A 13848-nucleotide genomic window follows, 5' to 3' on the forward strand; every position below is an offset into this window, starting at 1 on the left:
CTAGCACTGGAACCCTGAGTTGTGCAGTCTGTTTTGCTCCCCATGTGTTCCTCATAGTTTAACTGCATGTGAATGTGGGACCGCCAAGTCTACCAGCCACCAGCCTGCCTGCCCTGGTTCCTCCAGTGCCACCTTGCCTCAAGTCCTCTCCACTCCTTCTGCCTGTCTCCACCTTTCCTACCGATCTGGATGAACTTTTTTTTTAACTCCTTGATTGGCAGACTTCCAAAGAGTTAGGTTTTCTGGTAGTTCTGGTTATTTTCTCTTTTTATTTTATTTTTTTTTAATTTATTTATTTATTTTCAGAGAGAGGGGAAAGGAGGGAGAAAGAGAGGAAGAAAAACATCAATGTGCAAGAGATACATAGATCAGTTGCCTCTTGCACACCCCTAGCCAGAGACTTGGTCTGAAACCCAGACATGTGCCCTGACTGAAAATCGAACCAGTGACCTTTTGGGTTGCAGGCCAGCGCTCAATCCACTGAGCCACACCAGCCAGGGCAGTTATTTTCTTTTTTAAAATTTATTGTCCTTCTTTTGGTTGTGCAAGGAGGCAAACTGTATCTACCTACACCGCCATCTTGGCCAGAAGTCAGTGATTCTAAGCAAAACTTTTATAAATGGAGATGGGATGAACTCCAGTACCAAAAGACACAATTTCCAAGAGGTTTTCAAAAACAATGAAAGTATCTAAATGTCAGTGTAAGAATGCACACACACAGAAGAATTAACTTCTTAAAGGTGTTTCACTTAATATTTGGAACCTTCTTTCATTTTGGATGTTCCCAACCAGGCACAAAAGTAGAGAGAAAGTTACTACTATAAGGGACCCCCCAGGAAGGCATCAACATGTTTAGTACCCTTGTTTTAGATTCCATAATTTCTTTGATGTTATTTTTATTGCTAGTGTATTTTTTATTATTTTATTTATTAACTTTTTAGAAAGAGAAAGGGAGCAAGAGAGAGAAACTTTAATTTGCTGTGCACTAAGTGGTACATTTATTGGTTGCTTCTTTTATGTGCCCTGACAACAGATTGAGCCCGCAAACTTGGTGTGTTGGGACAATGCTCTAATCAAATGTACTACCTGGCCAGGGCCTGATGGTGTATTTTTTTAAATTATATTTTATTGATTATACTATACAATTGTCCCAATTTGTCTCCCTCTGCTCTCCTCTACCCAGCAACCCCTACTCCCTCAAGGCATCTCCACACCGTTGTTTGTGTCCATGGGTCATGAGTGTAGGCTCTTCTGCTACTTCATTTTCTATACTGTACTTTACATCCCATGGAAATTCTATAACTACATATTTGTACCTAATCCCCTCACCTTTTCATCCATTCTCCCACACTCCCTTCCCCTTAGGCAACCATCAAAACCCTCTCCATATCCATGATTCTGTCTCTGTTCTTGTTTGCTTACTTTGTTTTTTACATTTAATTGTTGATAGACATGTATTTATTACCATTTTATTGTTCATAATTTTGATCTTTTTCTTAAATAAGTCCCTTTACATTTTATATAATAATAGTTTAGAGATGATGAACTTCTTTAGTTTGTTTCTTGTCTGGGAAGCTCTTTATCTGCCCTTCAATTTTAAGTGATGGCTTTGCTGGGTAGAGTGGTCTTGGCTATAGGTCCCTACTTTTCATGACTTTGAATGTTCTCGCCAATCCCTTCTAGCCTGCAAGTTTCTTTTGAGAAATCAGCTGACAGTATTACACAAACTCCCCTATAGCTAACTAACTTCTTTTCTTTTGCTGTTTTTAAGATTCTCTCTTTACCTTTAAACTTTAGCATTTTAATTATGTTGTGTCTTGGGGTGGGGCTCTATGCTTCCAACTTTCTTGGGACTCTGTGCTTCCTGGACTTGAATGTCTATTTCCTTCACTAACTTAGGGAAGTTTTCCTTTATTAATTTTTCAAATAGATTTCCAACTTTTTGCTCTTTCTCTTCTCCTTCTACCACCTCATGATGTGATTGTCAGAATGTTTGAAGTTGTCCCAGAAACAGCTCACCCTATCCTAATTTTTTTGGATTCTTTTCTTTTCTTTCTTTTTTTTTTTTGATATTCTGGTTGTTTTTTTTCTTTTCTTTCTTTCTTTCTTCCTTTCTTCTTCTTCTTTTTTTTTGCTTCCTTATGTTCCAAAGCATTGATTTAAATCTCGGTTTCATCCACTCTACTGTTGTTTTCCTGTAAATTATTCTGTATTTTAATTAGTGTATCCTTTGATTCTAAGTAGGTCTTTTTTACACTGTTGAGGTCATCACTCCATCCTTATAACCAGAGTTTTGAACTCTGCATCTGATAGATTGCTTGTCTTTATTTTGTTTAGTTATTTTTTAGGAGTTTTGATATGTTCTTTCATTTGTGGTTTCTTTGTCTCCTCATTATGGCAGACTCTCTATGTTTGTTTCTATGTATTAGGTAGCGGTGCTATGACCCCCTATCTTGGTAGTGTGGTCTAATATGGTAGGTGTTCTATAGCATCCAGTGGCACAGCCTCCCCTATCACCCAAACTGGGTACTTGGGGTCCTCCCTTTTGTGGCATGTATACACCATCTCCCTGTATTTGAGCCTTGATTGTTGTTGGCAGGTCAGTGGTAGAAATTTACCCAGACCAGTCACCTGCAAGGACTGGCTATGATCAAGAAACACCGATCTCTGCCTTCCATGGAGGATCAGCTACGCAGGAGCAGGGTGGCAGTGCTGCAGCATAGTCTGTAGTTGTCCACTGGGTGCACAGGCTCTGGGGTTTCCTGGGTAGTGCAGGCCAACATCAGCCCCCACCTGTGTTCTGTCTGGGGCCACCCTTCATGAACTATAAAGCAATCTGAAATGGTTGCTACTTTTGCTGGGCTTGGAGATTCCCAGGCAAAGCCAAACTGTGAATCTAAGCTAGCTGCTGCTAGCACTGGGCCTGTATCATTTAGCGAGACGTATGGGGGCTAGGGGATTGTTGAAGCCTGCTTTTGCTTGTTTGATATGATTTAGGAAGTTGTGCAGTATGAGCCAAGACCAGCCATTCATATGGAAAAGTCAGGCTGAACAGTTTTGGTGGGCCTGTTAGTTGTATAGAACAAGTCTCAGGGGATCTCCAGGGTGGTACAAGCAGTGTTACCCAGGTTAATGGAGTGTCAGATATGGCACCGGCCTGCCAACTCTGTGCCTCTGTGGAGGGAAGGCTCAGCAAAGGGCCAATGGCTTCTGCCCATCTTTCTGTCTCAGAGAAAACTGACCTCCAGCTCCCATCTTGATGCCAGATACTTCAGTTCCTTCCAGTATGCCACTGGTGCCTTTCAAACTGCTACCCTGCTCAGAGGGAGTGAGTCTGAGTAAGTCTGTTTATGGATTCTTTATGGGGAACTTCTTGGAACTCCAGAATTTTTTTCCACTAACTCAATCCACACTGTTTTTTTGCAGCCATAAGTTATGGGGATTTATCTTCCTGGTGCTGGAATCCTGAGCTTGGGGGTCCTTGTGTAAGGCTGGGACTCTTTGCTTGCAAGATATCCGTCCTCTGCATGTGGATGTGGGACCAGCCTATTCAGCGTCTCTGCCCCTCCTATCAGTCTGGATGGATGGTTTATTTAATTCTGTAGTTGTCAGACTTCCATTCAACTTGATTTCTTATGGTTCCGAGTGATGGTTGTTTTATACTTTATTTGTAATTTTGATGTGGTTGTGTAAGGAGGGGAGAAATGTTTTTACCTATGCCACTGTCTTGACCAGAAATCCTGTTGGTGCATTTTCAAAGAGAATCCTTATGTCATGTTATTTCATCTTAAATATGATAGTACACACCAAAAAAACCACACAAAAAACAAACAAAAATAATATTTATGTAATCATAATGCAATAATAACACCTAAATTTGTTTAAATTATCTCTTCTCACATCTCTAAAGTCATTGTGAATTACTAATTATCATTTTCTTGGTTGATTGTTATCTTTATTTTACCCCTTTCTCCTTTATAGGCATCCCCTCAATATCAAAAGAAATCCTACACTTAAATTAGATTATTTTTAGCATATCCCTGGGACCCTGCCCATGCCTTTCTCTGGTATGGTGTGTTATTCAGAATCTTACACCATTTCTCATTTTGCATTGCAATTGGCATGGTACAAGAAAATTAAATTTAAATATTGCTCAAATTCCAAACCTTTGGAGAGTGAGAAAAGACTCTGGTTTACTTAAAAAAATAAAATGAATTCATAATCTAGCTATGATGGTGTTGAGTAATCAATAAGTAATGTCCAAAAATGTTTTCCCTGGAATCCTTAGTCTGCAAATACAGAAAACCAACTTGGCCAAATAAAGTCAATAAACAAATATGTAAAAACTAAAAAGTAAATAACTAGAAGGAAAGGTTTAAAAAGAACAGGAATCTGACACTGGAGAAAGAGAGTTCATTGGAGTAGAATCATGTGGCAATACTCTTCAGAGCACTGAGATGAACCAGCTCTATGCATTTTCCAACTTTAGATCACTCTGCTCACAGTATTAGCCTATGGCATGTGCTTACTTCTTGGTGAAGTGAGGATCCTTTAAAACTAGTAGTCCCACCAAAACCAAACATAATGAAATAGAGATGGTTTCTTAAGAAAAGTCAGATATTGATTTAAAAAAGAAGAACACGCAGGGGAAGAAAGAGAAGAAGGAGGAGAAGGAGATGAAGAGGAAGGAAAAGGAGAAGGAGAAGAAGAAGGGTGGAAGCCTGGTGAACAAATTCAAGTGCGGCAAGGACGGGGATATAGAAGCCTTTCCTTCCTCTCTTCAATGATGATCTGTCCTTCAGCTTTTACTGATGGGTCATTGAAAACCAGGCTTTTCTCGCTAATTCTGATGTTGTTCTCTCTTCTATACCTATGCAGTACCATTAAGAAACATTACTCTTCCTGGATCCGTTTACCCCATGTCCCCTTCCTCAGAGATCAGTGTTCTGAATATCTGTGACATCTGACCTGGCAGAACTAATGAATCTGTGTGCCAGATATCACCCTGCTCTCTTTTTTCAGCTGGTAAGAATAGATTAAAATGTTCAGTCTAATTAAAAGTCTTCATTTTCTTTTTGGCTCTCACTTTTGCCATTCCCTCTGCCCTTTCTGCCAGAACTATCCCCTTCCATACTTGCACACTTGTGCTCACTCATTAGTTTTGTATGGCACAAAGTAGGCATACAATGAATATCGGAATTTAATTGGGCTATAGGAGATTTATCACTGTACAAGTCTGCTACATAATGAAAGAGTTTGGAGACTATTGATGTAAAGTATATTGCATTTTCCATTTAGGGCCAGATATATCAGTGTTTAAGAGGATAAGAGGATGTGAAGCTGTTTAAGAATTATTTTAATTTCCAAGTGAGGTAGTTTCTTCTATCTGATTTGCCTACTAGAAGATGATGTCAGGCCCTTTATAATTAAGGTATTTTAGAGTGCATAAGAGACTAGTTCATTGATGATCTACTTTCATTTAAGCTCTTCTTTCGAATGTTCTTGACTGACTCTTCTCTTTGCCTTTATAGTTCCCATTTCCCAGGGAGAAAAATTCTGACTGTCCATTGGATGCTAGAGGCACATTCTAAAAAATTGCTGGGTCAGAGAAGGTCATGTTTCAACAGCAGCTTCTTCAAGCCTCCATGTTAGGCTCCTGGGACTTTCTGCTTCCTTCCTTCCAACTTCTCTTTGTTCTTCATTATTCCTAAGAAATCACTTTCTATCTTATCTCATATTTCAAGCCCTGACTTAAATCCAGTATGCCATTATATATTATTGAAATTTTGTATACTGGACACCATCACTGAGTTTGCTCAATGAGGAATAAAGGAAGAAAGAAAGAAAGAGAGGTCAGAGTAACTGGAAACTAGTCCAGGAGGGAGAGGGAATAATACGGGTGGAGGCAGGGCATGTAGGCTTTATGGTCTTGGTAAAAGGTTTTGAATTGTACACTAAATATAATAAGGAGCTAAGGTAGAAATCTTTCGAGGAGAAAAATCTCCCTCACCAGACTCCCCCACATCCTACTGCCTATGTCACCCCCACACCTGTGCCACTCTATAGTGTCCCTACCTCTGGTTTGTGAGAGTCATAGTCATATGCATATGAATATGAAATTTTACATATGCAGACTATATAGTAGGAGATTTGATTAGTCAGGAGTTCAAATCTAAAGAAGAACCTTTTGCTAAGGGAAAGGACCTAGAGAAAACAAAGAAAATAATAAAGAAAATACCTTACCTTACGAATATCAAGTTCCCACATTGTAATTGCATAAAAAAGTTTCAACCAGGGTTACCTTCATCCACTTCAATTGTTCCCTACTATAGTTCCTCAGACCTTCTTAGAGCAGCCTTACCTCCAGTTTACCTGCCCACGAGCCCAGAGCTGGCCTGGGTTTTGTCCCACTGTCATCAGAACTAAGCCGGTTAACACCAGACATCTAGTTGCTTACTGTGCCCACTCCCCATCTATCTCCAGTTTCCTGGTCTGCCAGACTCTCTGACTGGGGATAAAGCCGGTCTTCTCAGGGCTGGCGTATGGGAGGAGGCTCAGGGAAAGACAGTGGCTTTTGGTTGTATAATCAGACCCCTGATTAGTCTCAGAGTGAAAACAAGATAGATCTTAGGGCCAAAAAAAAGAAACCTTAGTTGGTGGATAATTAAATTCTATTTAAACCCAGTACAGAAGTCTTTAGAGACATTATTAATTTCCACAACACCATGCTTTTCTAGCTGTGTACCTTATTCTCCTTTCCCTTTGCAAGCAGTTTTTCTTCTACCTATATACATCCGTGTTCCTTATATGTAAGCATCCTTTAGGTGTACTTCTCATGGAGACTAAACTCACTTTTCTCTCTCATTACTCCCACATATAGACAGTCTCTTTAATAGATCTCAACTGGTTTCCCAGCCAGGGAAATCTACCTTCCAAAATTTTTTTCTAGGTTCTCATTATCAACATCTTAGGTCAGGATCTTGTCATTTCTCTCCTGGGCAGTTGCAGTGTCCTCGTCACTTGATTCCTTCCTGTTAATCTGGTCTCTGCACAATCCCTTACCCAGAGGGATCTTTCTCAGCAGCAAATCTGTTTATAGCACTGATCTCTCTAAACCTCGCCAGAGTTTCTGAAGTAGCCACAGAACAAAACGCAGGTGTCCATGCACCATCCCCTTCTCTGCCTTCCTCCAGTCCCCAGCGTGGACTTTCAGTCCCAGCCATAACAAAAATACTTTAATACCCCAATATGCCTTCGTCTCTTGTAACTCAGCCTTTGGCTGTGGAACTCCTCATGTGGACACTTCACTGTCTACCAGGTGACACAGTACATACCTCCAGAGGAAACAGCAGGGCCACCTGCTCTGTGAAGGCTTCCACGATTTTACCACACCACAGTTTTCCTCAGTGCTCTCACGGTAACTGGTCAATACTTCTTTATAACATGTATTGCTCTTTCTCCATGCCATTTATCTCAGTGGAGTGGATGCTGCTCTAATAAAGGGACTCCAAAGTTTCTTTGTTTTAGTATTCCTGGTGAGTAGCGTAGAACCTGGAATATTGTGGGGATTATTGCGTAGTAAATTAGTGAACGAGAACAGCATGGAGAGAAACGATTATACAAGTGTAAAAATCTATTAAGCTAGAGCACAAAATCAGAAATCTAGTTTGGACTTCCTTGTTTGCAAATCATACAAATGCAACTTAAATTAGGATAAAAGGAGGACTTCAGAAAGACACTGGAATATCTCAGATAATTGAAGAAAGAATGTGTCAACAGAACAGTGAGAAAGAAAATCCAGGAAGCGATTCAGTCTGTGGAATACCCCAAACAGAGCTTTGTTTGCCCCCCGTGTGTGTCTGCGTTTCTTCTGGCCACCACTGCTGCTCAGGACTCTGCTCCTCCTCACTGTGAACTTCTTCCAGTTCAGTGGTTCTTATCATTCGCTGCACATTCTAACCCCGCAGGGAGTTTTAAAGAGATATTGACACCTGGGCCCCAGCCCTGGCCAAATCAATTAGTTTCTGCGGATTGTTGGGACCAAAGCATTTTGTTAGATTCCAGCGGCGATCCTACTGAGTTGAGAACCACAGTTCCATGTGTGGGAGACAAAGTGGCCAGTAGCTCCTGGGTTTCAGATCCCATTCCCATAGCTTGCTTCTCGGGACAAAAACAGACTGGCTGTCAGTTCTCATTCAAAAATTCCCACAGAAGGAATCTTTCTGGCTTCGATTGGGTCTAGTGCCTATTACTGGACCAATAACGATCAAGTGTGTGGGGTCACATTAACTATGGCAGGTCATGCTGGCCCTTAGGTTGGAAAGTGTGTTTGAAGCAGTAATCGTTCTAAAGAATGTACATGACATTTTAGGAGGGGGGGGGGTTAACTTATAAAACAATGTATAATATGTGTATAATAACATAATATTTAGCACGAAATTAAAATTCATTAGGGCAATAAACATGTGCTTATTACTTGCTTGTTAGGTGAATGAATGATAAAACATTGAATGATATGGTTAATCACTATTGTATACCTTAGGATTTAGATATAAAAAATAACTATTTCCATAGGTAGTATCATTAGTAGTACTATTACATAATCCTAGTAAGCTCTGTTTTTTCTTTAGTTGTCTAGCAATATCCCTGTTACAAAGTTTTGTTCGACTGTTTAGTGTCAGTTTAGTTTAATCTTGTTCATACACGAAAACAAACAGGCCTAATTTTGCCATACGTGCCCAAGGGTCAAGTTTCAGGCCAAGAAAAAAAAAAGGCTAGATGGTGGGCACAGTGAGAATAAACTCTGAATCCCGGCATTTAGGTGAGGATTGGAATAGTTAGGGTTTAGAAGCATGGAAAGATAGTTTCACTTACGTCCAGGCAGTAAAGTGAAGGACAAGGACAAGCTGCAGGGAAAGAATTTGCCAGCAGGTAGATCTGTACTTGGGCAGAGAAGGTGCCACATTCCATGGCTCATATTAGAAAAAGCCAGAGGTGTCTAGACACTCCCGTCTGCCCCTAGAAACCTCTCTGGGGAATGGGGAACTCAGAAAGGTCTGGAAGAGAGACAACAGCGTACACTATCTGGCCAGTTCCTTCAGTGTTCCAGTTCACATTGAAGAATTTAAATATAAATTCAACGGGAACTGTTAACTATGGCTGCCTCTGGAAATTTTAATTGGAGGATCTTTCACTTTTTGGTTTATTTATTTATCTCTGTTTTTTAGTTTTATAATGGTTGGTGTATAACATCTTTAAACAAATGACAGGCTTTTTTTAAAATAAAAAATGCATTATAACAGGAACGTCAGAATATACAGTTTTTAACATTTTAGAAGTTAGAAAAATAATCCCGTTTTTTAAAAATATGTGATATAGTTGTTGCCTTGACTAAATAAAGTACACTGGGTCGGTACTGAGGGGAAAAAACCCTCTGGGAGAGGGATGGCAAAGACAACTTACACTGGATATGTTTTTGATTTGTTTGTGGGAGGAGAACCTATGAGAGGAGGAGAAAGGGGTTTCTGAACCAGGAGGGGAGGCTACCAGAGAGAAGTCCAGGGGTGGAATTCTAGCTTGTATACTTTTGTTTCTCCCAAAGCCCGTGGAGTGGCCCTTGTTACCTTCAGCCATCTAGCTCTGAAAAATAAAAGCTGCTTAGGTATTTCATGCCGTTTACAGGGAACACTGATTTCAGTCCCTGGTGCTGAGTTCCCTGGGGATACAAACAGAACTTTCTCAGTGAAAGGCTGGCACGTTAGAAATTCATTCCTGCCTCTTTTCCTCTGACTCCCTCCCGGACCTGGGGCATGGGGTAAGATAGAATGTTATTATTTGGGCCATAATGCAGGAGATCTACTGTGGGAATTTAAATTCTACTGTGTATTTTTAAAATGATTATAAAAAGACATTCAGGTACAGCAGGCCTCTTGCTTCTTTTATAAAGGTTTAAGCAAATAAGCAAACAAACGACTGGGCTGTTGTTATTTAATCTGAGTCCCCAAGGCCCAATACTTCCTCTGAATACATACATATGAGCTCCTTGGCTTCAGTGGGAGTCATGACTCACAGCTGATGGCAGAGCTCGGCCCTTTGAATTCCTGCAACGGGGCTTTCAGAAGGAAAGAAAGAACATGAATAAAGGGGAAAATCTTGAATTTTATTCAAGGCTAGGTTATTGAGGTCTATAATTCTTCATATCTGCTCATTCATCCAGCCTAAGAATGCTCTTGTTGCCCACCTTCATCAAAGTGGAAACCATTATTGTTGAAAGTTCCACGTCTGAAGAAGCAGATGATTAGCAAACACCTTCCCTTACATATTTTTAAGATACTTGCCTCCTTCTTGATGAGTAAAGTTTTCTTTCCAATGGCTCTCTCCCTTGTCAGAGTGCCAGTTCCACTTCCAGCATTGTTCTGCTTAGATTGCTGGGAGGCAAATGAGAGGCAGGGGAAATACAGCCCTGGGAGAGGAAGGAGGGGTCAAGCGGGCCACGTAAAGCCTGAGAAACCTGGCTTGAGGCGGAGGTAGACTTAGAAAATCTAGAGGGAAATGGTGGTGTGGGAGATAAAAATAAGAGCATTCTGGAGAAGGCGATAGAGATGAAGAGTTCAAGGGAGAAAAATGAAAACAGAAAAAAACAAGAATGAAAGGATCTATATAGATGACCAGAGTAAATACTAAGAAAGAAAATGGTCTTGTTTTATTTTAGAATAAGTTGTTATGGACACCTGAATTATTGCGTGAGTTGCTCTTCTGCCCTTTGTTTGGCTCTCTGAGCAGCACCATGGAGGTGGGCAAGAACGAGTTACTTACAAAAGGTGGCAAAAGGGGAGCCAAGAAGAAAGTGGTTGACACATTTTATAAGAACACTGATATGATGAGAAAACACCAGCTCTGTTGAATAGTAGACATAATGGAAAACACTAGTCTCAAGAACTCAAGGAACCAAAATTGCATCTGATGGTCTCAAGGATTGTGTTTTTGAAGGGAGCCTTGCTGATCTGCAGAATGATGAAGTGGCATTTACATATACACAATGGAATTCTATGCTGCAGAAAGAAAGAAGGAGCTCCTACCTTTTGCAACAGCATGAATGGAACTGGAAAGCATTATGCTGAGTGAAATAAGCCAGGTGTTGAAGGACAAATACCATATGATCTCACTTTTAACAAGAAGCTAAACAACGAAACAAACAAGCAAGCAAAATATAACCAAAGACACTGAAATAGAGAACAGGCTGACAGTGACCAGAGGGGAGAGAATTTCAGGGGAAATAGGGGAGGGATTTAGAAGAACATATATAAAGGATACATGGTCAACAACTGAGAAGGGTGGAAATGGGAGGGGCGTGGGAGCACGGAGGTGGTGGGATGGGATGGGAGTAACAGACAGAAAACTGTACTTGAAAAATAATTAAATAAATTTTTTAAAAAGAATCTGGAAAAAAGGAAAATAAAATAAAATGTATAAAAAAAGGAAATTCAAGCTAATTATTGGGGATATTCAGGGCAAAAACTGCCTGACTAATTTCCATGGCATGGACCTTACCCATGACAAAATGTGCCTGATGATCAAAAATGACAGACAAGGATTGAAGCTCACATTAATGTGAAGACTACCAATGGTTATTTACTTTGTCTATTGTGTTGGTTTTACTAAAAAATTCAACAATCGGATTCATAGAACCTATTATCCTCAGTGTCAACAGGTCCATCAAATTTGGAAGAAGATGGAAATAATGACCAAAGAGGTGCAGACAAATGACTTGAAAGAAGTGATTAATAAATTGATTTCGGATAACATTGGAAAAGACATAGAAAAGACTTGCCGATCTTTTTATTTGCTCCATGATGCCTTTCATAGAAAAGTCAAAATGCCGAAGAAACCCAGGTATGAATTGGGGAAACTCATGGATCTTCATTGTGAAGGTAGAAGTTTTGGGAAGGCTACTGGGGATGAGACAGGTGCTAAAGATGAATGATGAGCTGACTGATGGGAGACCCAGTCCAAGAATCTGTTTAAAATATGGACATTAAATGGTGGCAAATAAAAAAAATCTTATTTGTGAAAAAAAGAAAGAATAAGGTGTTATATATGTTGCCCCTAAGTTGCTCTTGATAACATTTGATTGACTCTTATTTAGTAATACTACAAAGTTTTGACAAATGTAGACATCATCTTCATTTTTTCCATAGAGTAAAATAGCTTATTGACCATGTTCTAATAATGTGATGGAGATAGGTTAACTAAAAGAAAGACGCATTAAAATTAATCTTAATTTGCATTGAAGTACTAATATTTTATATTAATTATAACTACCCAGTTTTAAACAATATTGAGATAATATCAATTTATAGCATTATACAATTTTAGGTGTGCAACATCATAATTTGTTATCTGTGTACACTTTGTAGTGCTTATCACGAAGCCTAGTTTCCACCCATCATCATACAATTGATCCCCTTTACCCATTTTGCCCTCCCTTCATGTATTACTTTCCCTCGGGTAACAAGTAATCTATTGTCTGCCTCTATGATTTGGGTTTTGTTTATGTTTGTTCATTTTTTTGTTTTGTTTTTATATTCCACATAGTGAAATCATACGGTATTTATCTCTTTCAGTCTGACTTATTTCACTTCACATAATACCTTTAAGGTCCATCTATGCTGTTACAAATGGCAATATATTACCTTTATATGGCTTAGTAGTATTCCACTGCATATATTTCCACATCTTCTTTTATTTGTCTGGTGATGGACATTTAGATTATTTCCATATCTTGGCTATTATAAATAATGCTCCAATGAACATAGGTGTCCATATGTATTTTCAAATTAGTGTTTTTGTATTCTTCAAATAAAGACACAGAATTAGAAGAGCTGGATTATATGATAATTCTACTCTCAATTTTTTGAGGAATCACTACATTGTTTTCTGTAGTAGCTATATTAATTTACATTCCTGCCAACAGGGTATCAGGGTTCCCTCTTTGCATACTCTCTAACATTGTTGTTTTATAAGTAAGAAAAAATATTACAGTTTATTATTAAATTTTCAAGATTTAGATATTCAAATTTAACAAAAATAGTCACTCTTCTTCAAAATAACCCTACCGAATACAGTTTATTTATCATTCATCTAATAATATGTGTTTTTTGTTGTATGGGAAATACATGGTAGAAAAAGCCATGAAGAAGTTTACCATTTAGTGTGAAGACAGAGATCAGTCAATGATTGCTCCACACTTTGGCAATGCGAAGAGAAAGTTATATTCAAGAACTGCTTGAGCACAAATTGAGGAAGAAGGTCAAATAAGAATTGATGCTTGGAATGCCTTCCTGGAGGAGATGATGCTTGAGGTGGATATATAAGAATGATGAAAGTTGGTATTACAAAAAAGGGAGTAAAGATAGGTAAAAGTAGAAGATGAGCGCAGGTATTCCAAGAAGGACTTGACTGTGTAAACATAGGGAGGATGAAATGGAAGCATGCTGGAAGATAAAGCTGGGAGATAAAAAAGACATTAAGAAAGGCTGTCATACTGTTAATGAAAAACCACAGACCCAAAGTGGCATAATTTGCGCTAATGCCCATAATACCAAACCTAGATTTAATACCTAACCTAATTACTGTTCCAACCTTTCTTAGAAATGTAATCTCACTCAACGAGTCCTAAATTTTCTGGTCAAGCATCAGGAGGTAATCTCTCACATGATCCCTCCACACGTCTACTGCCCCCATAGACAGGAGAGGCAACCTGCAAGAATGTATATATGAAAAATGTCCCAGATTTTACTGCCTATCCCATCTTCTAGGATACTTTGGTGGAACTCACACAATACAATA

General features: G+C 39.2%; 1 pseudogene; it reads left to right on the forward strand.

Annotated features, from left to right (window-relative positions):
* The first annotated feature begins 10731 nt into the window (after window positions 1-10731).
* On the forward strand, window positions 10732-12024 carry LOC118974417 (40S ribosomal protein S3a-like; annotated as a pseudogene).
* The last annotated feature ends 1824 nt before the right edge of the window (window positions 12025-13848 follow it).

This window comes from Sturnira hondurensis, unplaced genomic scaffold, assembly GCF_014824575.4.
Source record: "Sturnira hondurensis isolate 20B ecotype Veracruz unplaced genomic scaffold, ASM1482457v3 Scaffold0019428, whole genome shotgun sequence".
NCBI classification, from domain to species: domain Eukaryota; kingdom Metazoa; phylum Chordata; class Mammalia; order Chiroptera; family Phyllostomidae; genus Sturnira; species Sturnira hondurensis.